The sequence below is a fragment of the Lepidothrix coronata genome, unplaced genomic scaffold (assembly GCF_001604755.1).
Source record: "Lepidothrix coronata isolate B3197 unplaced genomic scaffold, Lepidothrix_coronata-1.0 Scaffold54, whole genome shotgun sequence".
NCBI lineage: Eukaryota > Metazoa > Chordata > Aves > Passeriformes > Pipridae > Lepidothrix > Lepidothrix coronata.
In genome coordinates this window covers 4,675,333-4,703,271 of record NW_016690234.1, presented here as the reverse complement: position 1 = coordinate 4,703,271, position 27,939 = coordinate 4,675,333, and the positions used below count along the sequence as shown (strand labels likewise).

The 27,939-nt window shown below is 37.7% G+C and overlaps 1 long non-coding RNA gene across 1 annotated transcript; it reads left to right on the top strand.

Moving 5' to 3' along the window:
- On the top strand, positions 1–27,939 carry LOC108497969. The gene is made up of 4 exons (XR_001875027.1): positions 1–121; positions 26,135–26,269; positions 26,964–27,030; positions 27,859–27,939. It is a non-coding gene; the product is annotated as an uncharacterized LOC108497969 (long non-coding RNA).

Below are 27,939 nucleotides of genomic sequence, written 5' to 3'. Positions count from 1 at the left end.
AAGACCACCTTTGAAAAGCTTCTTCGCACAATTCTGTTGACATCAGCAGTAATAAACCCACTGATGAAGGCAGTTTAACAACAGTTGTGCAACACTGAACCATGCAAAGGCACCAGGGCAGGTCAGTGCATTTGATTCTGTGGTCGACATTCAGAAACATTTCTAATGATCTGACTATGCCATTATATTTTAAAATATGCTAGTGACTTCAGAGGGATTCATATAATACACTGTGAGTCCTCTAAGGACTAGTTTTCTTACAGCTAACCTGTATAACACATCATGTTTGCATTTTCAAATAGGGTGACCTCAGTTGTACTCACTCAAACAAGTAATGCGCCTTCCAAAGCTTCAGTCACCAGAGACTGTTGCTTGAACTGCTGTGACAAAGCTTATTTTCTTATGGCAGTAATGTTTGAAATAGTGTATATTAAATAAGTATTTAAGAAAAGTCTTAGAAACAGAGCTGTAAATTTGTAAACATGAGTACTTAATCAAGAAACTGAACACTTAGAGATCTAGTTAGGGACAGAAACATACCCTATAGCCATTTATCTAATCAAAATTAACAAAGTACTTAAAGAGTGAGCACTTGTAATGAGCTGCTTGTGAATAAGCTGGCAACCACGAATAATTCTCTGAATACAAATACTCTTTCAAGGAAAAGCTGAACTGCTTCTGAGCAGCTAGTGAATAGAAAAACAAAAAGCAGGTGGCACTTACCAAATAAACTGTGTGTTTCACCCAGTTTTGCTGACCATGACAAGAGTGATAAAGACAAACAATACTTCCTTTCATAGATAAAGAAAAAGGATAGCTGAGTAAGAAAGATGGTAGATTGGGCAACTTCTATTCAGGTCTCCATTTAATCACACACTCACCATTTTGTTTTAGTCTCACTGCTTTACACTCATGTTTTATTCTGAGAACTTAGGGTCATGTTTTTCAAGGTTGAAATCAACTCCAGTTAATTTTAGCAAGAGTTAAATGCCAGCCTTACCATTCCTGTCAGTGCTTATTCATTTGTTAATGTACTTAGTAGCAGCTCCCTACTTCAGGTAGGCATGGAGAGGTACATGTATTGGTGGTAGTGAAGCATGTGGGTAAAATATTTAAGATCACACCCTCATTTATGTTTAATGACTGTATGAATACAGAAACATCTTTTTTTCATCAAACTACAGGAAGGTTGGACTGTTAGAAGTCTTTTGAAGGGTGTATTTTACTTCGCTATCATTTTCCAAGTAGGGTTAGGGGAAAAAAACCAGATAAAGAAGGTTATTTGAATTTATAAGTTTTTTCTCTCTGAGGTTTTGCCTCAGTTTATGAGAAGACAGGCTGCTACTAAAGCTTTTAGTCTAGCATCTCACCACTATGTGGACTGCTCTATGGGCTTCTTTCTATGTAGACATGCATATCTGCACACATGTACATATCCATTTCACAGGAATATCTAGTCATCATTCCTTTTACAGTAGTTCTAACTTTCTGCTACATGTGCTGAACTGTAAAGTATTAAGCCTTGTAATCCCTCAACCCCTTAGATGTGGTTTGCTGGGGGGGGAGGGCTGTAAATCCACGGTGGCAAACAAGAAAAGCCTGAAGCTGTGAGCAAACAGGAAACAAATTATCTCAATCCCAGAATGTAAACTGTCATTGACAGAGATGCATGAAAGAATCATAACAGGGAAACCTGCTTCAATTTTTCATCCAGTTACCAGCTGAATCACTGCCATTACACTGAAGAAGCAACTGCCAGCCCACCACTGACATGGCAGAGTTCTTTACATGTTGTTGTGTGCACAAAGCAACCATATAGCCTGACTGGCATTTGCTCCTTTTCATGCTTGCAGACTGATAATTATTGTGCACTGCCTCAAGCTTGCAATTAGAGGCCACCAAGAAACAAAAAATAGCTGAATTTCAAGATTAAGCCTTTTCCATGACAAGTCATATTTTCTCAGCAGGGAATATGTTGTTGCCAGTAAAAACAGAAATCACCTATGCTGTACTGGTACCAGATTAAAAGACATATTAGCTGCAGGAACAAATGGAGAATTCACATATAATAAAAAGTAATAATAACTGTCATTGTTGCTGGTGGCACAGTTAGAGTTGATGCTGGCTCCTGTCACAATGCAGCTTTTAAGGGGGATGAGACAAAACACTGAGCTCCCAAGTACTTGTAATTATATATTCTATAGTAATTTTTCAGTATGGATATTCACTCTGTGTTTTCAGCATGTTCTCATTCCGCTTTCCCAGGCTTCTATCTCCCAAAGCTTTGCAGTTTAAGTTCATAGGAGATACTTCACTTCCTTTATTGCATCAAAAAATGTTCCCTCCTAAGCATGCCACCCTGTTTGGCTCACTTTCATTGGTAGGCAGAGTATAACAAGTTAATAAAGCATTGGAGAAACACTTAGGACGAGGTGAAATACATGAAGAAGATGCTGTCAATGAGGAATGTTAGAGAAGGTTTTGAGTTTCTTTTTTACTTTCTCATTTTATGACTTTTTCTGTGTTGTATAGTGATGACTAAGATAAGTTGCTTTGGAAAAATCAGAGCTGCTCTGCAATAATAATCAAATCAGTCTATATATGGACAAGTTTAGTGGTATGTTTACTGTAAAAATACATTGGTTTCACTTAATGGAAGATTTGGAAGGGGGAAGGAGAAGGAATGGCCCTGGTTGAAACTTCTTGGCACACTATTAAGAATCATTTAGGAAAGTTCTATCAACTCTGAAGGTTCCTCTTCAGCCATTTGAACCAGGGCAAAAAATGCCCCTTAAATACAGGAGGAAAAAAAAAAAAGTAGATGGTAGATTTCAAAGGGTGATCTTTTGAGAGATGGGATTTTATGGTTCAGGAGAATTTGCCTGAGGCAGAGCTGTGATCTGGGAAGAATAAGAAGCAGCAGCCAGAAGTGGCTGGCCTTAGGTGAGAGGAAACACCTAAATACCTTTATAAATAATACTTATCTTTCAGAAGGCTGTGTGATCACTACTCATTGCTGGATGCAGTCTGGAAAGATGACTACCTGGGCTCACCAGACTTGCTGAACAAGACAGCTGGATTTGGAGACTTAGGATTTAAGTCCGTTTCTGGTCTGAGGGTGTCAGTTCTGCCCTGTGGATCATTTACAGTAATTAATAGCTTGCAGAAAATTGAACCATCTCGCTGAGAATGTCTGACTGAGTGATCAGCTGAGGCTGGTTAGGTGGGGTGGAGGAGAAACAAGAGTGACACCACTCTTCTGAGGCTGGTAACTATTATCTTAGTTCAACTGCTCTGTGAAACCTCTCTGAGAGTGAAGGGAGCTGCAGAAAGTAAAAAGCAAACTTCTAAAACTTAAGTACCAGAGGGACATTTTGTACTGCAGTTGCTTCTGTGACTGTGGGTTTAATGGAGCTCAACCAACCACGAGACCATTTCCCTGGTTTTCAGATGGGTTTTGTAGCTACTTTGAAGGTGCAGGAGGGATGAGCACAGGGTCCAATCACAGTGTGGATAGTGCCAAGAAATTAGACAGAGGCAGAAATACCTGTGTGCTGTGATATTTGCTCCTTGCAGCTTTCTGTCATGCTTGCTTTTGTAATTTAATGAGAGTACTCCCACATAATAAGCTTTATTAATACAAAAATAGCCATGTATGGTCAATTTGAAATTTGGGGGCAGAGGGGTATATGTGTGTGTAGATAGGTGTGTATGAAAGGAAGCAGAGTTTTGTCCTCAAGGATAACCTTAACTCCTTACCTATACCCATTGAGCCTTGTAGGATATCTTCAGTTATTTGAAGATCTTAAAAGTATCTATTTTGTCTATCATCTAGTGTTTTAATATGTGGTCATTAAAATATTTTGAAAAGCAGCTGTATTTGAGGAAAAGTAGACAGGGTGCAGTTCAAAGCAGTTGATGTACATCTGCAAAGACCTCACTTTCCCCTCACTGATGAGTTACATTCTCCTTCCATCCTGACTGCATGCTCCTTTTCCCCATTTAATGACAGAAAGACAGCCAAGCACTTTCCTTTAAGATACTAGCTTGGGAGACTGTTCATCTACTCTGTTTGCTAAGTAAAAATGTCTTACTTTTGGGATGCTGAAGATTTTACCCTAGTCCCTCAGGGATGGCAGAATGCTTAATTTCCCTTAAAGTCATTCTGTATGCTCAATGAAAACTTTTGCTGCTCTTTGTTGTCAATTTAGTGTATTATTACTTATTTTAAACTCATTGAAGTTACCTTTGCAGTCATGATGTTGAGTCATGTTCAATTCCTTGTAACACCTGGATCATTTGCCATAAAATCCATATGTGCACTTAATAAATCTGGAAATTAATAAATGTACTTTATAATGAAAAAAACCACATCAAGTATGATGATGGGCACACAGAGCAGGAATAATTTCTCACATAGCTACCTATACACCTGAAGATGTGCAATAACATGGACCTGTACAAACATGCATGTTACTCACAAATAATCCTAGACTGGAAGCATGAATATATATATAAGCCCAAAGTAAGTTTTTCCGTAGATCTTCTCTTTGACTCTCAAAATATTCAGCCAGCTTTTCCCAGGGCTTCTTCCTGTCTCTTGCAGGTCACTTTTTGCTCATCTCCTGTTCTCACGAAGACAGTCTGTAGCAGAGTCAGCTCTTACAGGACTCATCAGCTTCCTGTCTCGACATCAGGCTTTTCCTTCTCTCTTTAGTCTTAAAAATGCACATTTCACTGTCATCTTGAAACTGCTTAGGCTATGGTCACAGTTATAGCATCATAGCACTCAGCAGCAGATGGGAAACTGCCTCCCAGAATGAGGGAAAATCAACAGATTTTCTGTGTGGAAGAGACATTGGAACAAAATTGCCATTTCCCACTGGAGAGAGCTGTCCAGGGGATCCTGCTATCCTGAGTCTTTCAAAATCAGATGACAGCCTCTATTCAAAGTTCCTTCAGTGCACCCTGGGAAAAAAACAAAACAGCTTTTTTTTGATGGACTCAAGAGATCTGCTGTGAGGGAAAACTGGACATGGCTCCTAGTGGTGAACTGTATTTTATAAGCAATTTGGGAAGGCAGTGGTGTAAAACCAGTAACACTGGTGTGCATGTGGACCAGCAGACTTAGAAGCACCAGGTGGTGGAACTGCCAACTTTGAGTTAGTTGATGAAAAGTTGTCCATTAGGGCAGGAGCTTTTCAGGTTACAATGACCACAAGGTTTTCCACACTGGGAGGAATTCTTGCTGAGGATGCCTTGCTGCCCATCAGTGATGCTTTATGACCACAATTCACTTCACTGACTTGTGTGCAACCACAGCTGAACCATGTGACAGGTTCACATAAATAGCACATGTTTCAGGCTTTAAGGAGAAATGGGAATGGTGGTAGCACAATGCTTTGCTTTGAGGTGCTGGAATGAAACTGTACAGATCACAATAACATCTTTTGGAGTATAATACTCTTAATGTATTTATTTAATTAAAAATAGTGGTTTATAGGACAGCAAATGGATTCCTTTAGGGACCACACCTTGAAATATTTTTGTCATTAATATTAAATTTAGCAAATAAAAAATATTTCAAGGTGTGGTCCCTAAAGGAATCAGTTTGTAATTCTATATCTGTGTAAATAAAAATATACATGTGTATATATTTACACACATGGAGATCTAATTTTCATTTCAAATCATACTCAGATAGGTCCCACTGGAGCTGTAAAGTGAAGTTGGTTTGGGCCTGAGTGCTTACTGGAAAAGATCCATTTTTTGTGAGAGCCTAGTCTTATTGCAATTCAGTGGGATTTTGCATATGATTAAAATATCACCCACGCCATGCAAAAAAATGGCTTTGATATGAAAAAGAATCAGGTATATACAGTTACAACCTATTTACTTGTATCATCAGACTTACCTTTAGCATAGTAATATTTCAGTTCTACTGAATTGCTGTATCTCTAAACTGATTTTTTTATAGTGCTTGGAGTAAATTGCAAGGTTTTCCTCCATAGCGCTGACTTATTGTTCTGCCAGAATGTCTTCTTTTGTCATAAAAACAATAACTTAGTGTAAGTAGTACTTTTGAGGTTTACTAATCAGACAGACTAATTGTATCTTTTAATCTGGGTCAATCTGCTCTTACTTATTATAATTTCGCTCCAAGTCCCCCCCAAAAGAGGAACATTTGCAAATAATTTAGCGTCAGAAGCACTCTTATATAAACAGTACAAGAATTGCTGGAAGGCCCAACAAAAACTCTCAAGAATTTTGAATCCAAATGTCCAATATATTTTTTAAAAGGAATACACTGCTTTTCTAAAACTTGGGAGTGAACTTGAACGTGTGTGTCTGTCTCTTCAGGTGAACACATAAAAGGACTGGATAAACAGTTAGGGAATGGGGTCTTTCCTTTATTTACAAAGCTGAGATTGTCTAGACAGGGCACTTTTCCTGAATCAATCTACCAACTAAACTTAGAAAGACCATACTAATATTCGATTTTAGCTTCATCACCATGTCTGTACAATCCCTGCTTAGATTGCTAACCAGGGTGATTATTGCTCACTGAAACTGTTAATGTTTTGGTTGGATGTTTGTCTTCTCAAAAATGGACTGAAAGATTTTTCCCTGTAGGCTACTGAATTTTCATTGCATGTTAACTGTTTAGGTTGTTTTCCAACTCTACCACAATCCAGTAGTGAGAGAAAGCAGCTACCACAGGAAAAAAGAATATTCAAATTTCTCATGGAAACTTTGAAATTGGCTTGATAACTGGAGTATTTTTTATGTCATATGAGGCACTTTGTTTATAAATTGGGGCCTGAAACCAGCTCTACCTTGTGACCAGTACCAGGCAGCTGCCCTCAGGAAGCAGTTACTTTGTAATATCAACATAAGAAAACTTCAAAATAAGTTTGGAAAAATATCTGTTCTTCTCACCTATTTGAAAATGCAATCATTGTTGCATGAAGTAATATTTTTCTTCAGTTGAAGGATGGTTTTACCACAAAGAAGTACTTTAGTAACACAGACTAAAGTGTTTTGTTGTCAAGTTATGCCCACAGTTTCACATAGGTCCTCTTGATAAGGAAAGGTCTTGAGAAAATGTGCTTTACGGTAAATTATGCTTTCCTGGAGGAAAAGAATATTGAAAGGGGGTTTTTGACAAGTACAATGTAAGAGATTAGTTCATTTGAGTAGAGAGAGTGCTTAAAAATGCAGCTGCATGCAGATTTCTTAAGAAACTACAACTGACAATTGAAGAGGAAACCTAAAACAAGATTACAAAAATTAATCAGTTGGCACAGAACAGTTGACATTAATGTGTGTACTTCTTTGTTTTGAAACTAGACTGTGGAGGAGTTTTCTTATATGGAAAATTTCATCTACTTGTACTTGTCTCCTCACATAGTCAAATATTTTGTGAGACAGATCAAAAACCCTCTTTGACAAGCTCATTCCCACGCTTCTCCTTATTAACCTGCTTTTTTTTATTGGGTTTCTCCTCTTTTCCTGGAGACTTGTTCAGATAAAGAAAACTTTGCTTGAAATCTATTTCAGTAGCTCTATATCTCTTGGGCAATCAGTATTTAAATGAAATATGGAAATGGAGTTAAAAAAACATGAAGGGATGGAATAAGGCAAGTTCCACTAGCCTGTCAGAGGTGTTTGGGAGCATGGAAAGAGCTGAGGTTGGTATTGGGTAAGGCAGTCAAGAGGAGGAGGTTCTGTGATGAACTATTGCTGTATAAACTCTGAGCTGTACCCTGAAATGCTGTCAGTGATTTCTCTCATACTTCAGAAGAGACAGCTCTTGGTGAAGCCTGTGGAAGTAGCACATGCAGTATTATCCTGGCTCAGAAGTTGGAAATTGGAAACAATCACAGACTGTTAGGTTTTAGTCAAAAGGGACGTTCTTCTAGTAAATATTGCTGCTTAGCCAGACCTCTCAGTTTTAAATATCAGCAATTTTACCACCACATCAGTAAATGTCTTTTACACGTGCACACTCCTGTGATTTTCCTCTTTACACTTACAGAAAAACTAATAGCTTGTTACAGTTCAAATGTGATCATTTTCATGTCCTAACCACTTTCCTTAATGGGGAATGTTTGCCCTCTCTAAAGTTTAGCCATTTCCACACCACTTGTGTTCATGCTCTTCAAAGCCTCACGTCTCAGAGGATCTGTTCTTTCCCTCCTCTGGACTATTCCTTTGTATTCTGAACTTAGACAATATTTGAAAAAGTTTTTACAGATTCCAGTTTTTCATCACTGTATAAACAAATAACCCTAGTTAAATAGCCATCAGATATTCTTACTATATATTTTACAAATACTTTGCTTCTATTAATGTGCACACCCAAACAGGGTAGAGCTGCCGGGCTATATGGAAAGCTGTGCGAGGTGCTAACGTGCTGTCTGCTTTATCAAGTGTTGTGATAATCGACAATAGTTAAATAGGAATGCAGGGAGTTGCAAGATTGCATTAATTAATGTGCACTGTATGCAGCACCCATCACTCAGGGTTGAATATTTATGAAATTTTCTTTGCATGTTTTTTTTTTTTCTATCCACCTTTGCGTTTAAAGAATTTCTTTTATCCAGTGAGCTCAAGGAAATTCTTTTGATGCCTTTACTCATGCAGATTAGTTTCTTACCTTATAAGTGGCACACTTGCAGCTAACAGGTGAGGCATCACTAGTGTGAATACTGGTGCTCACTGCTCAGCCCACAGGAGGTTTGGAGACTGCTGTGTTGTGGTCATTTCTCCATGGTGGAGAACAGTCTTTGTGGTGGAAGTCTTACCTGCTGGAACTGCAGAGTGTGAGTTCTCCTCTTCCCTCTTCATGATTAAAATTATTTTTACTGAGTCAGAGTACCCTTGAATGCTACAGGTTTCTTTTGAGTCGATAACTTTCATGGTTCCCAGGTATTTGTGAAATATGTCCCTGTTAAATCAAATGTATTGATAAACTATCCCAGTTCTGGATACCTGTGCAATGTATTCCTTCACACAAAGAAATTCTAAAAAGCCTACATTAACTTTTTGAAGCATACCCTCTGGGAGAGCCTATTCAAAAGCATCAGTTTCTTCTATTCAGACCATTGTGGAAACCTATCGAAAATGTTATAAGGCTTATAACTGATAAGAGCCAATGGGATTCAAGAAGGTGCACATTGAATTGCAGTTCTTTCCAAGAACGTCACCTTAGGACAAAGAAGCAAATCTCTTAGTTAGTGCACCCATTTTCAGATTGGCCCCAAATACCTCCTCTCGAATTGAGTGGTAAATTCTTTCTTTGACAAACATATCTATTATAGATACAGTGTCTGCTCTAACTATGAGAGGAAGAGTGTGTCCAAGGGGTTTGTGAGCTTGGCTTTAGAATTAATTTGAAATTAAAAGAAAGCTAATTAAAATCTTTCTTTTATAGTTATGTTTTGAATTGATTCTGTAATTCCTTCAAGGCTAGGCATGAGTGAATATAAAGTTCAGACAGGAGGCACACTGGTCTTTTATTCCCAGGCACAGATATTGAAAAGGGAGCATAATGTAGATGGGAATGGCTGAAGTGAGCTACGCATCATAGTGATGAGGTATGCCTTTTCCTTGCGAGTCTTTTTTGTCCTAGAGGGCAAAATAATCTGGTGATTACACAATAATGTCATCTTTGACATAGGATTATTTTTAGCTCTTGTGATCCTGTTCATCTTTTTTTTTTTTACTTTTTACCTATGCGTGCAGCACTGGGGACCCGTGATTTCCATCCCAGAGTATTATACTCATTTGCTTTTAACATATGGCAATCTGGGTTTCTTTAAAGAGAAGTCTATGCTGATAGAATCTCAGGACAGCATATATCTGTCAGTTGTATCAGTTCCTCTTACTATAGTACAGTGCATAGAGCAAATACAGAAGTAGTACATTTTTCCTCGAAGCCTGTAGAAAAAAATATTTCCAGGATCTTTGATTTCTGTAGTTCTCCCACCTAATATCTCCTCCAGAGTTTTGATTATTGCATTGTGATAGGCTGCTTAGAAAAACACAAGACAGATAAGATAGATTTAATTTCTAACCCTGACATCTCTGCCACCCATTCATTACTCTCTTTTACATTTCTTGCTATGCCCTGTGAAAGCAAATGTGCCAGTTACATCTGCAGTTTCTATCCGAGGGGGGAAAACAGTTGTATGTTAACATCAGATTTTTTAAAAAGTGGGGTAAATTGCGTACAGTTCAAAATCTCCTTGCTTCAGGTGAATAATCAACCTTGTCAGTAAGTGCAGGCAAGTGGTGTCTGTTCCTTGTGCTGTTGTTTGTTTTAAACACGTATTTCATAACCATTGTGTGAAAAGGCATCCTTCGCCTCTTTGACTTAGGGAATGTTTGCAATCAAGCAACATTTGTTTTATACTGTAAAAACTGTGTGTCCCTGCACTTTTGCACCACTCTTAAATCTCCACAGTGACTCTCAGTGGGTAACTTACAAATGTACAAGAATGTTCAAAACACATTTTGAAGGAAGAAGAGAATGAAAGGGGGGGGGGGAGAAAAGAGAAGAGAAAGAGCAACTCATCTAAAGTTACACCATCATCTTTAACAGCTGTGTGCATATTAAAGGAAGTAATGGGGGAGTGAAGGTACTGCATATTTCAAAGCTGAACTGTTGCAGCAACAATAAGAAAGGGGGGATGTTGTACAGAGTTAGCCAAGTGTTTGAAGTACATTACCGTAAGCCAAACCAATGAAGTGGACAAGATTTCTAGCATGCTGCAGTGGTGCCTCTGCGTACTTAATAACAGATGTTTGGTCTCTCTAGGCAGATAATTGTCCTGCTGTAAGGTTGGCTTGACCTGTGTGAGCAATACTGTGTACAGCACTGAAGCAGTAACAAATGATCATAGCTTTTCTCTTTTTACTGGTAGAATGCTTAGCCACGCTTCCTTTTAAGCACATAATTACTCCAAAGCAACTGGAGCCCATACATCCTCCTTGCCTAATGGCTCTGAAGCCATTTTGCTATAATTTATGGGGACAGGGTTCAAAGTTTTAATAATATTTGGATAATATCATTGCCAAAATGTCTTTGAGCTGTGATGAATAGAATGAGAGTGGGCACATTTTGATTCTGTGCATGACAGTGCGAGTGTTAACAGCACCATACTTTGTTCAACCTTTATGGAAACATTCACGAGCCAATTTGCTCATGAATTGTAGATATGAGCATGAAGAATTATAAACAGCAGTGGAAAACATACAGGGTTGCTTGTTCATAAGGCACTGTCCTGTTAGTGGCTCTTCTTTATGCAGATAAATGAATTGCAGAGAATACAAAAATGGTTTAAATAAACCCTTAGCAGATAATGTATTAGCACATCAACATAAAATACGCATGCACTGTGGCATGCTTTTGGATATTTATGTTTATACTCTCTGCTCAAGTGGCTCACTGATTTTTTGGCTTCCTATCATTCACCTAATAACTTCAGCATCCTAACTGCACCTCTGGGTATGTTTATCTGACAATCCAAGCTGTTCTTTGCTTTATGTGGCTTGCTGGAATTGGCTCACCAATTTGCTCTGCGAGTCGCTCCAGTGTATGATAGGTTAATGATGTTAATCAAAGCTAAATGAGAGTAGACATGATCCTTTCATTGAAGCCACAGACCAGCCCAGACCAGAAGGTGCATTGATGGAGCAAACAAGCCTGTTGGATAGGTAGCAGGAGATCACAAAAATAACATCAAAATAATGTGTCCCTGAAGCTAATGTACACCTAGAGATTCATCCAAAGCCTACTGAAGTTTGTAGGAATCTCTACTGATTTCAATAAGGTTTAGACCAGATGCATAAAATTCTGCATACTTTGGCTAAGAATATTATTTTTCCAGTTTGCTTCATAGGATACAAAACTTAGTGTGAACAAACTGTGGCTAAATTCTGTGGCTGATTCATTAGTGAGAGGTTAAGGATTTGTTAGTCAAAGAGCACAAGTATTTTTCTTTACAGAAATGATATAAAAATACTGACTTTTCCAGGCACGACAGCTGCTCTCAATGATAAAAGAAAATACAAATATGAACAAGAATTGTTTTAAATGTTCCCAACAGTGATGGTAGCTAGAAAAAATTTAATAAATACTCTCTGTTTAATTCCGTTCAATGATATTCAAGCAATGCTTCATTTAATCAAAGGGGCATTTGATTACAGAAATAATCAGCTGACACAGTCCCAATTCACTGTGACCACTAAGAATGCATGTAGATGGCTAGATGTAACATATGTGAGGGTTGGCAATTATTTCTGAAAAACCGTTAGCATGGCCTTAATTACAATGGTCTGATTTTGTATTTGATAGCCTTACTTTAAAATTGTAATGCTTATTATGAAATTTTAATGTTAATTTCTTAAAGATTCTTTTAAATATAAGCCTTAATTGGCTTGTGTAAATGGGGTGTTTTTTCCTCAATGGGTTGACCAGTGTTCATCAACTAAAATTATTTCTTCTGATTATGCTGAGGTCTAAAGTCACCATGAACTTCCATGTCTGCTAAAAAAAAAAAATCAAATGAATATGTAGGATTTCATTAATCTTCCAGTCTTCAAAGAATATTATATAGTCATATAAAAATGTGATTGATAACTCTGGTGGTTATCTTAAAATTATACACAGATAATTTGATTTCTGTATTAAACTGTTGACTAAGTCTTTAAAAACAGGTATATTTCTGTATTGGTTTATCACTAGAAGACAAAATATATACTTTATTCTTCCTCCTCCTTATTCTTTTACTCCTTTAACTACAAAGAGAGTCTGGAAACCTTCAGCCTCAGAAGTTAAAAATACAACATCTCTGCATTTTTCTTAATTGTTTTCTGGAAAAACTATGAGAGACAGAAATGATAAAGGCAGAAGTAGTTTTACATTATGAACAATTCCAACAAGGGGCTGAATATTCAACAACTGATAGGCCAAATAACAAGTTGTTAACTTCACAATGCACAGTCACAGAGTACATATGTGTCACTTTGAGCAAAGATTGAAAAGACTTCAGAATTAGAGATTTAACAGCCAGTTTTGATTAAATCAAAACAATCAGAGTAGTTACATTTGCAATAGAATTAAGTTTTAAAAATCCAGACTCTGCATACTTTGCCAGACCTCACATTTCAAGCTTATTATAGGATAAATTTTTCAGGTGATACCTTTGAAAAATATATATTGCTGAATACTTGAGGACTCTTCTGGCAAATGACAATGCATGTTCAATTGTTTTCCCTCCCATCTATGACTTAGAACAGCCAATAGAGTCAGAGGAATGCTAAGTGCTTTGTTGTAGAGAGAATTCCATCATATTTAAAGTCAGGTCATAGGAAATCCTCATTTTTTACATTATGGTTGATGGTTACGCTAAACGGACTGAAAAAGGAACACAGATAAGGCAAGATTATCCACTTCTATAATCTGAAAAAAATTCAGTTGAAATCAGTAGACACCATCTCTAGATCTGTCTCTTTTTCTCCTTTCATTAGTTCCCATGCAGTTTGTCAGTACTTGCTTTTATCAAAAATGACCACTTCTCACATGCACCACAGACACAGGGATCTGTCCCAGGACAGCGTATCCCAAATAGAGGATATGGCAGTGTAGGAGTCTGAAAGCCTCAAAAATTGCATTATGACACAGGAAGAGGATGAGTTTATGCCCAAATGTCATTTCTCCCTGTAGATGGAGAGTGACACTTCCAATGTATTTGCATCCTGGACCAACTGCACTGTAGCTCTCTGGAGAACTTGTGAATGTGAATGTCCCAGAGATGCACTTTGATATCACCACATCAAGAGAAATTAACTCCTACATAGGTATGATACCAACCCTTTATTTTTCAATCTGTGTTCCTTTAGCCAGGGAAGGTGCACTCCACACACCACAGAGAGATCTCTTGTGCACACATCAAATAAAAAACCTGAGAGAAGTCAGAGTGCAGAAGTTGTAGTACGTAGAATTACACAAAAGGTCTAACTAGTAAATTCAGGAGCTCATGTAACTCAGTATTTATGGACCAAAGCACTGCCCTACCTGTCTAGAAGACAAGCACATGCTACTATCCCCAGATCCCACAGAGTTCAGGGAAAGCCAATGAAGAATGCTTGACAAACCCTTCAGTGCTCTGTGGATCACCATATGTGATGCTTTCAAGTTCACAAGCAAAGTCTATTCAAAACCTCCATGCCCAAGGAAATTTTGCTTGAAATTTTATGAGAACAGTCATTCTTATAAAATTTGTGAAACATGCCAGTTTTTATTTCATAGGAAATACACCTAAACACAGCCAAAGGAATGATTCTCAGTGATATCCCTCATTGGGAAAGATCCCAGCATCCCGTGTGTTAGGCTGAAAGTTCTACAGAGTCAAACTTCTCTCCATGCTTCATAGTATTTATGAAATGGCAGTCTAACTTGGCAGTATGGCATGAACATGCTGAAGATTATCTCAAAACAACGCTCAAAAAAATGTTCCAAGTGATTTCTTTTTTTTTTCATTTGTTCCCATTTATCTTTTTTCTTCTTCCCCTGAAAATTTGTGTTATAAAGTTCATGGCAAAAGGAGGATTCCAGAAATTTCCATTGTTTAGTGCTAAATAGATGCTGAACATTTGGGAAGACTACCATGTATTTTTATTTAGCCTTACTTAAAGCTAGGCTGTTGTCCCTGTTTCTAAATGGTGCACCTCTCCAGGTGTACTTCTAATTCCTGCTTATCACCTCGTTGTGCAGTGGAATTTGCGGTGACCTGCTTCCTCTAATTGAATGGGAGCTCTATTCGATCGCCCTGTCCTTTAATTTAGCTCTCCCACCTAGAACAATGGGTGATTAACACAAGTCAAAACAAGAGCATAAAGGAAAAAGGCAGCACAACCCGCCTTGGTGCAGCTGCTCGACTCCAGTGTTTGCCTGCTGTGTAGCAGCATGTTACGGTCACTGCCAAGCCTTGATCTTCTCTCTCTGTGTCAGTACTCCAAGGATCCATCCTTTAAGCAGCACAGATCACACAATTATACATTGTTGGAGAACTTCAGTGTCACTTCTAAGGAATACAGATTCTGCAACTTGAATCAAAAGTGAATTAAACAGAAATACACAAACAGTGTTTTAAATATTGGTTTGGGTTTGTGTTTTTCTTTTATTCAGACTGCCGCTTCTGTTACCACCAATACTCTTTTTTCCCCCTGAAGTACTTGTCTGGCTATTTGTCAGACACTCCAGTTTTATGGTTTTGGTTTTTTTCGTTTTCATCTCAATGCTTATCCCAGCATAATATCTCATCAAACTGTACCTTCCCCAGATCAGAATATGTTTGAAGTCTCATTTTAAGAGAGTTGTGCTTTGATTCTGGAAATTATCCTATAGTTGTCTGCATATAATTCCTAGAAAGTTGTTTTGATGCAGTTCATTTTGGTGCTGACCCAAAGGCATGTAACAGTAATGAAACAAAACTCTTAAATTACTTTGAATCAGGCTCAGGAAAGTGCATGTGAAGTATTAGCGTTGATAGTGACCTTTCTAAAACCTAATGGGAAAAAAAATATGATTTAAGAGGGATGAAGCCATTAAGCTGTGTAGAATTTACTTTTAAAAGCTTATAAAATGTATTTGAGAGCAAGAACGTTTAAGTTGATGCCAACTACAAAAGGCTGTAAGCAGATCAGCTGTCCAGGTGCCTGTGCAGATCTCTGCATAGACAGCAAGGTGCAGCCCACAAACTGTACTATCCCAATCATGCAAAGATTTAACCACAAGCTCTGTTGCACTCCTGAATACCAAGGTATTAAATCTATCAGCAAGGACAGTCTGCTGCTTTTAAACTGGGCTGGATAAATGTCATGGTTTTCCTTTCCAGTCTCTGAGAGAGCATATAGCGCTGCTTACTCGGGCCCAAACCAAAGACCACTAAGGGCAGGTTGTCTTTTTCTTAAATTAGTAATCTTTGCACCAAGCCCTTGATTTTCCCTTCAAAACCTGACAGGCATGTACTCAATTTCATATGTGCATAATATGACTCCTTAAAAAAAAAAAAAGGTCTTTTATATCCAGAGACAAATTACCAGGTTTCTAAAAGGACGGGGTTACTTGATAGTCCCTACTTAAAATGAGACTCTGCATACCTGCTATGATTCAGTGTTTAGAAAACAAACAGATAGGGTTAGATCCAAACAAAGGATTCGTTTTAATAGTAAACATATTTAAGAGGGTGCCTGCCTAAATGTGAATTGTTTAGGGGATGGATTACCATTTTGCATACATTTTAGAGCTCTGAGAGAAGCCATTAAGGGATTAACACCTCCGATTTATGAAAATGCAAGGATGATAAAGAAACAATAGGGGTGACAGCATTGTGTAAACGACATTGATTCATTTCAGAACAGGGCTGTTAACTGCTGGAAATGAAGAAATAAATGGAACAATGGATAGATGCTTTTACCAGCTTGTCATTAATTAGCAGTGAGCACAATTCTTTTATTGTCCTTTTTGAAAAATACAAAATTGGTAGGAAAATACAAGCACTGAGCAAATAGATTACTCTGTGTCACTAGACTGACATCTGCATTTTCTTTCTTCTCTAATATATTTTGTTTTTCAAATGATATCGAACTTTTAGCCTGGCAGCAAGCCCAAATTTTACTTCCTTTGAAATTCCTAAAAGGATATGTTTTCATCCTTGAAACCTCCCTGCTTTATAAAAGCATAACAAAAGCCATGATTTGAGAAAGGGTTAATAAATGTTAGTGAATCCCCTGTAACACAGCTTGGAAGCACAAACAACAGTTCAATGCACTATTCTGCTGACCTATTGCATCCGATCAACTGTGGTTTTATTTCTAGCAATGCCAGCAGGTGGGAACTGACAACATGTTTCTTTGGAATCGTAAAGAAAGATCGTCTCTGATGGAGAATTAGCTGGAAGTAAGCGAGGTTGTTTGGCACGGATCTAAGCAGGGACAATGCTTGATTATGGCTATCACTCTCCAGCTGCTGTCAGAATGTTAAGTTTGCTTTCTTGAGGCCTGACATCCAACACATTTCTTTTTTTAATTAGTATCTGGTACTGTAAGATGCTGATATTTTACTGCATGTCAGATGTGCAGGGCTAAAATACATCACTGAACTCAGAGGCAGGTGTGGGTGTTAGGAATTAGTTTTTTACCTCTCATAGGGAATTCAGGGCATCTCTCTCCACTTTAAAAAAGCTATGTGGATGGAGGAGTTAGTGTGGATAAACCTTCCGTGCTGTTGCACGAGAAAGGATGCAGAGTGAAGCTGATAAATCAAACATCAGCAAGGCAAAATACCCTGAGCACTGCCTTCATTTTCATCAGCATATCCAGGCAATTTTCTGCTCCTGAATTCTTCCTCACCCTGGCAGCACAGTAACGTGCTTCCCAGCTGCAGGGGTACAGGGGTGTTTACACCATGCTGAGGGAGCAGCAGCACTGCCCACAGGATTGAGGTGAACTAAGGTCAGCAGTGTTAAAGATTTGCCATTTTGCCACCTGTGTAATGACCTTGTAGGTAAGGAGGAGTTAGGGCTTTCACCTGTGGCAAATGTTACACAGCTTGGCAGGAGCCGTGGAGGGGCCAACGTGTGGATGCAGGTGCGACTGAAAAAAGTGGGACTGTAGCTACAAGTTCAGCCAGTGCTCAGCAGGAACCTCCTCCCACTTCTTTCCTGCAAAGCTCTGTGATGCTTGGCTGTATGTTTAAGTGTGTGTATGTGTATATAGCTTTGGGGTTTTTTGTGGGGAAGGGAAGATGTTAAGTTTTATTTTTCTGCATCCCGAGGTAAAGCTGCGAGTGGTTTTTCACCCAAGGTAAAGGCAGTAGCTTCTCACCTTAAATGCACATAATAAGTTTCATCAGAGACTGTTTGTAGGAGAGGGCCCTTCAGCCAGCAACAAGTAGGTGAGACAAATCTTTATTTTTTGTTGCATTAAAAAAAAAAAAAGAATTGGTATTCAGAAGAGGAGGGTTAATTTTTCTTACTAGAGTGATGCCATTTATTTGATGGTGCCTGGACAAGTCACAAAAAGTACTTAGGAAAAAAATTGCCAGTTTAATTTTTATGTCTTGTTCAAAAGTTCCTTACAACTTTTAAGACTGAGCCTATCCAATTTCAATGATTTTCTCCCAGAGAGAATAGGCATAATTATTTTGTGAAACTATCAACTTTAGTAGTATAGCCCTGGTGTTCCAAAGGTGTTTGCTGTAATCTGGGGCAGTTGCATTTTCCAAGTCAAACTGTTAATTGCCCATCCTCATACAAACAGGTTGCACCTTGCTCCAAACCTTCAGCAGTTCTGATCTCTGAGATATAGTTCAGATCTCTGAACTGTCTCCAAAGAGTCTTTGGAGAAAAAAAACTCAAAAAACTAAAACAAACTTTTTTCAGCATCAGAGCTAAATGAGACCTGTATTTGTGGCACATATCATTTACATATCTACAATTATTTTATTGATCTTCCTTTGTTTGCCAGGAAAGACCTCCCCTTTTGTACATGCATTCTAGCTAATCTATGACTCCAACAAGGTTTAAATTCTGCTATCAGGTTGACAAAGCAATGGGACATAAGGCTATAAAGCTGTAAAAAGATACGTTTAGCAAGGTTTCCTCCTACCTATAGCAGAGATTCTTCATCATATGTGAAAGTCATTGAGGCTCTGTGAGGGTTCCTAGAATTATCTGTACAGAAGAAAACAATTGTAAAGGTCTTATTGTGGTGGAGCATTGAGGCACATGATTTACTCTCAGGCTGCAAGCAGTCCCATTGATTTCAGAAACGAGTGACATGCAGAAGGTTAAACATGTGCTTTGCTGGGTTGGGGCCAAACCTGGTATCGTTCTTCTGCATAGTTTACAAAAACTTTTACTGTTATAAAAAAAAAAAAGCCCAGCAACAACAAACTGTTATAAAGATATGTTGTATTTTAAGTCAGGATGTAAAAGAGCCACCTCTGGTTCAAAAATAAGCGAGTTAGTTTTGCAAACACAGTAGGATTTTTTGGTTCTGTTGCCACTGAAAGCACAGCAGGGCCCCTGTGCATCATCCCTTGCATGGCCTGACGAGTACTGCAGTTATATTGACTTTCCTTCGTAGGCTCCCTGTTCAGTGGGTTTACCCTTCAAAGAACAGGTGTAGAAAAATCTCCAAGCACATGGGGCTGCACTGTCAACTACAGGATGGAGGTTTTAAAGACATTGCAGTTGACTTTGGATTCTGAGCAGGTACAGTTCAACATCTTCCATAAGATTCATGTTAAACTCAGGTTTGAGGAATGTTTTAGTTCTGAGCTGTTTATTCTCTGCTACACTCTCAGAGGAAAATTGCTCCATGCCAGTGAAATGATATGTCATGTATTTAATGTGTGGAATTCTGAAGTTTTCTACAGAATAAAAATTCTGGTTCTAGGTGAGTCATAAAACTTATGCTTTGACTGGGAAAAAATCCACCAAACTTCTAAAAATATAAAATCTAATCCATAAAAGGGAAAATTAAGTAAGATAATGAGATGTCTTTGTTTATCCCTCTAATTTCTATTTCAGTGTGATGTTTTACCTTGAATAACTCATGAGCAGTAATAGTTTTTACTGGTAATTCACCATCTTTAATTTCTTTCGTATCGATTTTGATGAGATTTCAGATGTCTCTTATACTGACTCACTGTCTTCTAATTTCTATAAGGATCTGAAAGGAAAAATGTAGTTTATAAAGACTAAATGGCATTCTCATTCTGCAGTTCAGCACAGTGCACTCATCAGTTTTATGTCAGCAATACTTGAGCAGTGTAAGATTCTTGTTCTTAGAAACCAAATAGCATAACTTCACTAATTCCTCCATGTGTTCTCTTCCCTTTATGGAGAAATGAATGTCATGTAAATACCCAAATAAAATAACCATGCCAGGTTTGGTCAGTATTTTGGACCATTTGCTTCCTCTTTTCTGTAATAAGAACAAACCTCCTGTTTAGGGTGACATGTGGGAGGTACTTCAGGATGTTTGAGAGGGCTACCCCGAAATAAAGGGATCTATCTGGTTGATGGAGTGGTGCAGTCACTCCTTGAGTGCAAGTGGATTAAAAACATTTTTAAATGAAGTTACTAAGGAATAGCTCCTCTGAAGCAACTGCATTCAGGAGCTCCTAGTAATGTCCATGCTGGGACATATGGGCTGAGAAGACCTGCCCATTCTGGTGAGAATCACACACGTCTGAGCTACTTGAGGGCATGTTTCAGTAACATGAAAGTGCTGGGTGAATGCCAGAACACTGTAAATTTTGGGAAAGACTCTCTTCTACTTGCTTTGATTTTCTCATTGCATAACAGAACTTCCAATGTCATATCCAGCTAATAAAGGGGTGGAGAAAAATATAAGGGGAGAGAAAACATTCAAAGGGCCCTGTTGAATCTTTCATAATGGAAAAAGAAAAAAAATCCATGCTTTGATACCTGATGTTCTCTAATCTATGAAATAAAAGAAAAGAATTCTGAAAGTTTTGGACATGTTTACATTCACACACTTAGAGTGTTATTCCTGTCCTCATAAATAAGTTATCTGTAACTGCAACCAAAAAAGGATCTTGTACAGTTTAGTGCCCCTTTATGGTTGACATTGATTTAAAACACTCCATAAGGGGCATAGTACTGCAGGATCAGTTAAAAGTAAATGCAGTCATGAAAGTTGCATGAAGTACAGTCTGCCAGAGCCTTGCAGACACTGTTCCTCCTACAGCAACTTGCCACCTTTCTAGCTAGACAGAAAAAATCCAGATGGAGGTATAGATGCAGTTTTATTTCGTACTAATTGGTAGCCTTGTGATGGGAAAGCAAAAGTCTCTGCCCAAATCAAGTCTTCTCAGATAAATATCCTCAGCAGTTTTAAGAGGATTTTAACTTAGTCTTAAAACATTTAGTCAAGTCTCTTCCAGAACAGCCTCCAAACGGGTAGGCTGGCTGTCTGGTCTCACCAAGGCAAGTTCCTAAAACATTATTGTTAATCACTGTATTTGTGCTAAGAAAATCAACACAGACAAAACAAAATCTAGACTTACACCAGTATGTTCAGCTCTATTAATTCCAACTTCTTTTGTTCGTGACTTTATATAGAAAAAGAGATATGAGTGTAAATTAGAGTGTGTTGAATGGGAAGCATCATGTAATCTTATGTGGGGAAAAGAAGTCATGATGAATTTTCTCTTGTCCCTGCATGAAAAGCTGGTTACATCAACTTTGGTGACTTCAGGAGCTGCACTAATTTGTCATTTCATCATAATGCTCAAAAGGCAGCAAGTAGGAAACAGGGACTGTAATCTTAGATGTTGTCACTCATTCCAGCCCAGCTGACCAGAAGCAAACTGTCCCACACTGTAGGCCAGGGTACATTTTTAACCACAGTGGTTTTTGTAGACCCCCTCAAAAAACGTAGCAATAAGAAACCCTTTACAGGTTCTTTGAGCAATAGTAGCATAATGGTTTTTTCAGTTATGGGGAATTTTGTCCAAAGGGCTGCCTGTGTGAAAAAAGGACATTGCTTGCTGTTGCAGAATTACTGTTGGAAAAATCCTGGAAGGGAACATTCAGAAGTGGTAGAGTCTGGACCAGAGGGCTTCCTGTGGCCCCTGTAATCCTAATTTTTGTGTCTATATTAACATATGAATGAAACTGGAAATCTAAATTAGTGCAAGAGATTGACATCAGTTTTTGCTCTTTTTCAGCTTATCTAAACAGTCACATTTGTGTCGGTCTATCAATTTGATGTTGCTTTTTCCAATGAAAGATAGGTCAAGTTTGGACATCACTCAGCAACACTGGGGACTTTTGTCCAAACAAATGCTGGCCAAACAGGTTAGCTGTAAATAATGAGTTGAAGTGCACTGTGTTCAGTCACTGAGTGATGGAGTTACTCATATTTATAATTATATACATGTGCACTGCTACACAGACATTTATTCAGTTGATACTTGCTTAGAAATGTGGTATTATAACTACAGGACTTTTTGAAATTATCTTGATAGTTTGGCAGCTATGATAATATGATGAAATAATTGACCATATTACATTCTTTAGAATGTTGCACAGATTTTACTTTAAATCATAATATCATAAATAACTCTGCTTATAGAACTTTGACAAATTTTATGAGGACAGAAAGAGAACTTTTTTACTTCATCTTGGTAAATAAGAACTCATTTCCTAAATATTTTGCTCTTGGATTCATTCACATATAGGTTGAGGGGGGGTATGGTGTCAAAATTCTCAAATTATTTTAGATAATTCAAAAAAAAACCCATCTAATGGTTAGCACCAATCTCATTTGGGGAAAATGCTTCATTGACCTCACATCTGAAGCTTGATTTGATATGAGGAAGGCACCCCGGTTGGGTACTCTGTAGAGTAAGAGCAACAGCATCTCAGTCTGACATCCTCTACCAGCTCCAGCCGTGTTCAGTTGTCAGTGCTCTAAGGAAAGCAAAGCAAAAAACAGAAGCCAAATTATACATCAAAAGGGAAACAGTATTTTCTCCTGCACTGCAGGCAACCAGCAGACCACCTCAGAATGGGATTCATATACTGTGTCAGAGAGAAACAGTCAACAAACAGTCCTTTCAGTCCATACCACCCTGTATCCACAGCCATCTGTGTAGCCAAGAACTCATATTACAAATTTATTTTTAATACCAGGTTTATCCTGATTTCAGAGTCCTTTCCAGAAATGGTACTAAACTTGTAGATAATCCTTGCATTTTTTAACCAAGTCATACATACACAGAAATAATTGCTCCTCCCTTTGAGATTTTGTACATTAATTGAGTGATGAATTATTAAGCCTAAGTAGAAGCTGAGCTGAGCTGAAGACTTGAAAGTTTTTGTTTTGTTTTATTTTGGGGTTTTTTTGGGGTTTTTTTTTGTTGTTTATTTGTTTGGTTGATTTGGTTTTTTGGGTTTTGGGTGGTTTTTGGTGGTTTTTGTTGTTTTTTTTTTCTTTTTGGTAGGAAGAAAGGAAAGGCTGATGACTTGAGAATTTTGATTCTGGGGGAGAGCAGTCCCAAAAGAGATGATCTCATATAGGCAAGATTGAGCCACATTAGGAGAGCTGAAATGCTCTAGACAACTCTTTTTCCCCCATCCTGATCAAGTAACACATCAACACTGTGCATGTGTGGGGAGGGGAAGCCCTTTACTTAGTATTAATATATTTGAAGCTTGTGGTGTCCAAATTCCACCTGTCCAAATGAGAGCATAAAAATGTAGGAATATTTTCTATTAAATATATCTCCACTGAGATAAAATAAAAATATGCTATAATTTATAAAGGCTGAATTTAAAATATAAAAAAAGAGTTTCTGGGTAAATCAGGGGTTACAAAGAGTTGCTATAAATATGGGATACTATTATTAAGAAATAGTTATGAAGTGATGCTCTGGAATTCTTAAATTAGTTATGCTTATTGATGTTTAGAGAACCAGCAGGAGTTTTGTGATCAGCTAAAGGACTGGTGCAGCACAGATCAAATAATATATTTTGTAATCTCTATTCAGGAGATCCAAATTTGTGACCAAAGTACTTAAATTGTCTATGATTTCATTATTCTGAAAAAGTAATGGTGATGAAATAATAGTACTTCTGTAATAGTAATGATGTTAGAAATATTAGAAGCGTTTAGCAGTGGTGATAATGTTCTTGTTCATGTTCATGTAGAACAAATGGGTAGAAAAAAGGAGTGATCTGTGGTGCTGGAGGTTTCATATTCTGTGCTGAGCAGCCCTCTATGAATGATGATTCTGATGATGTAATTCAGTAATTCATAGCACAATACAGATCTAGATTCAGTTATAGTGTGAATTTAGCTGGATAATGTGTACCTTTACTGGAGTGCAGTTTTACTTTTCAGTCTAATTTTGTCTGTTTGCTTTCAGCTTTGCATAATTAATTAAAAAGTCTGGTGAATGCAAGAGAAACAGCAAGTCCAACTGTTGGTTGAAATGAGCTATCAAATTAATGCCATATGACAATGACAGTTTTGTAAATCATCCTTTGACCTGATTTGCCTCTGAAGGAGTTTATACCCAAATACTTATTCTAATACAGGCACATACTGACCATTTTTATCGAGCCTCCAAGCAATTTATCCTCAAGTCTTAATGTAAAAAAACTATTTGAAATTAATAGGAAGTTTTACTCAATAAGGGAGTCCAGCTTTGGCTGCCAAGCCAGCCAGTTCCAGAATCAAATTTTTACTCTTAGTGTAATATTCCCTCCACTACTGGTATCAGTAGGGTTAATGATAACCACCTTATGTATTATTAGGACTAAGGAATATTTGTAATTGTTCTTCACAAGTAGAAGCTTGAGGTCATGGATTAACCAGCACACTGCAGTGAAAGTACATGAACTATGGGCAAAAATTTTCATTTAAGAGAAAAAGGGCTCCATTTTTCCATGTTTCAGAATACTTTTTTTCTAGTAAACTAAAACATTTTTTAATTAACTGAAGGAATATCATCATAAAATCATTACATTTTTTTATGGAAGCTAAAAAAAATACACTGTATAATTAAAAATAACATATGATCGCTAATGAAAAGTCATGGTCTGTCCCTAATGCCAGACTTCTTGCTTGACAAGAGAGAGAAATCTGGAATGTTAAAAGAAGCTGTTTATTGAAAAATATTAAATTATACTAGAAGTTTCACTTTCATACATTATATGATTTTATAATCCTACCAAGGAAAAGAAAAAAATGTGCTAATGCCTTTTTTGAGTCTTTATGGTGAAACTAAAAAAGAGGAATGGTTTGGCAGATATTTTAGATTGTTTGCTTTAATGTTGGGGTTTGAGCTTGTTTTTAACTGAGAACTATAATGAATAAGAAACAGTTGTTTCTCTGTGTCTTTTCCTGGAGGATCCCTTTGTCTCAAGAGGACTAGAAAGGAATCTTTCACAAAGATTTTCTCTCAGTTGTGGTATTGCTGATGTCAAGCATGCAAAAATCGTGAGTCAGCACTCCAAAAGTCACGAGACTGCATTGAAAAAAAAAAAAAGGCAATCTTTTAAAATACGTGGCACTCTTGTTCAAGCCTTTATGACAAATTTATGGCACATTCTTATACTTTTTCTGCAAATTGAAATCTTATTTTTCAAAACAAAAGAAGAAAAAAGAAGAAACAGCTGAGTTTTCTCAAAAATCTGTAAGACTCCCAGAAATGGGCTCCTGAAGAAGGTCTAAAGCATTTCAAACTTTGCAACGTAATTGCAGGTGTTGGAAACATGGCAATTATTTGTGAGAACTTTGATCTAAATTGAAGTCAATAAAAACAAATGAAAAAAAACGACTGGAAGAAAAGCAGAGAAAACTTCCTTTGCGTTTCAGAAGCTCAGGCTGCTGTAGTACCATTTGTTCTGCAGTCCTTCCACACAAATTCAGGAGAGTAGACCTCGTGTCTTTAAGGTTAAATAAGAAGATGTACAACATCTGATTGCCAGACAGAAGATACAGTCAGATAATGACAAATAACACTTTGATTTTGGCAAAAAAGGAATAGGCAAAGTAGTGCAGATGCTGTTGTTACAAAGATATAAGACCTTTACCACAGTTTAAAAGACAAAGACTATTTGAATCTAACAACATGGTTTCTGGCCAGAAAAAGCTCCAATTATTTTTAAAAATGTCACCTCATTCACATTCAATGATCACAGAAAATGGAAACATTTTAAGCAGTAATTGTAAACATCTGCTAAGGAAAAAAAAAACGAAAACATGACTAAGACAGAAATGAGCTGCCAACATAAAGTATTGTGTGAACAAATCCACGGGAAAAACACCAGATCTGCGGATGGGTTCTGTGTGCACTGTGGCAAAATTGATGATTATAAAAAAGATTAGAACCCACCTAAAAACGTTTTATTCTAAGTCAGTCTGGCCATCTACGCAAATATCAAGGAATGTGGCTACACTTGCATTTCTGCAGCAGCTTTGGCCCCTGCTGCTTTTCCTGCCCTGTTCCAAGAGAAGCGTTTGCACAGGCGCAGGGAATTGGACTCAAACTGATCTTACAATTTTTTTCTTTCTTTTTCAGCTGGATCAGTTAAGAAAAAGTCAATGGTGGTGCAGATGGTGATGACAGCTCATACAGAAATGCTGCTAGATTTCTAACCATTGCCTCGAAACACTGATTTCAGACTGCAGGGCTGTAATGACAACATAAATGAAGGTAAATCAGATCCTTCTGGTTTTTAGAAAGTGCTCTCCAAATCTCAGGCCAAGAAACAAGTGGAAGGCATCTACAGATCTGCATCTCAGCACAGCTTTTAAATGTATTGAGCAACTTGCAGGATCCAGGACTGCTTTGTAAGATCTGTTGACTCCAGCATGGAGTAACAGAATGACTGAGTTAATGCAGAAGAGAAAGTAAAGGTGTGAATCACCCAGTTTTTCAGGTATATCTGTGCCAGTTAAAGATATTTCCATGAACAACTCATATCTTGTATTGTAGAGATATAATGCCCCATGTCCTCTGGCCCAAGTAATCATGCACATTTTCTAAAATACAGCAGGCAGCCTGGGTTGGCTCAGGTCGTCTTTTCTTAATGCCAAACATCACATCTAGAAGCAGCTGTTCTGATTGAAAATGTTTTATCACCATCCTTTGGTAGAAACTTGCAACTGGCTGACCAGTTCATTTGAACTATTCCTGATCTATCCTCTTCTGTAACTGAGGAAAATCAGCCAGATCATGTGCAGCTGGGGGCAGATGGGCTCTGCTTGGGTTAAAAGGTTACTGAGCACAGGTGCCTTGCACTGCCTTCCTATGCTGCAGCTTTCCCTGCCCACAGCCTGTTCCCTGCCCACTCTCTGGTCCAACAGCTGATACTTAGTTTTATTCTTTCCCCTCCTTGTTTTTTTAGCACAGGAATGTCTGCCCTTCTGCTTCAGCACAGGGGGCAACACTGGTGAAAAAAATTTGCTGGCAAGGTAGGTGTGATTCTTTGCTGGAGTAGCAATAACAATTGGAGTAAAAGGCAAACCATCAATTTTTTTACAAAACAGGCCCACAGTCTTTAGAGTTGACCAGAACTGAGAATGTGAATAAGGACTTCTGGGAAATGGTAGTTTCAGAAGAAGAGTCTTAGAGACTTTGTTGATTAACTCTCTAAAAAAACCCTCTGAAATTGCAAGAACATCAAAATAGCTTGATGTCTGTGACTTGTTCTAGCTCATACTCAGGCTAAATTACAGGAGATTGGAACCCTGAAGGAAGACTGTTTGTGGATGGTGGGTGGTGTTTAATATTATGTTTATCATAATAAACTTAAATTTAATATTATGTTTATCATAATTAACTTAAATATCAAAATATGTATGTAGGTGGTGTTTCTGGAGGTTTTTCCTGCTTGATAGCTAGAAATTAGGTATTGGAGGAATGAGGACTCAATGCAACTTGCCTGTGCTCTGCAAGTAGAGCATAAAGACCAATTTCCTTAAACTCCTGAGCAATCAAAGCCAAATGCTCATGAAAAGCATCTTTCTAAGGAATTTTCTTGGAATATGGCACAGGAATTCAGAAGATCTATGATATAAGTCTTTTTGAAGATCTTAAAATGTATAAAATATCAAATTTGTACTTTCAAACTGCATTTTTTTTGGTAGTTTGGTAATGGAGAATTGGCTGCTGGTTTTAGACTGTGGCCAGGAAGACAGTAAAAGTAGTTATGTAATAAATCAGAAAAGAACGAGCTTTTGACATCTCACAATGAACTGCTGGTATTTTTTGAGAAAGTTATTTCATTCTTTTTTATCTAGGTTGAAGAACTCAAAATGAAACCTCTCTCCCAGCTCTGGAATTCCCATTGGTAGTAGCTGATTCTGCATAAAGAATACAGG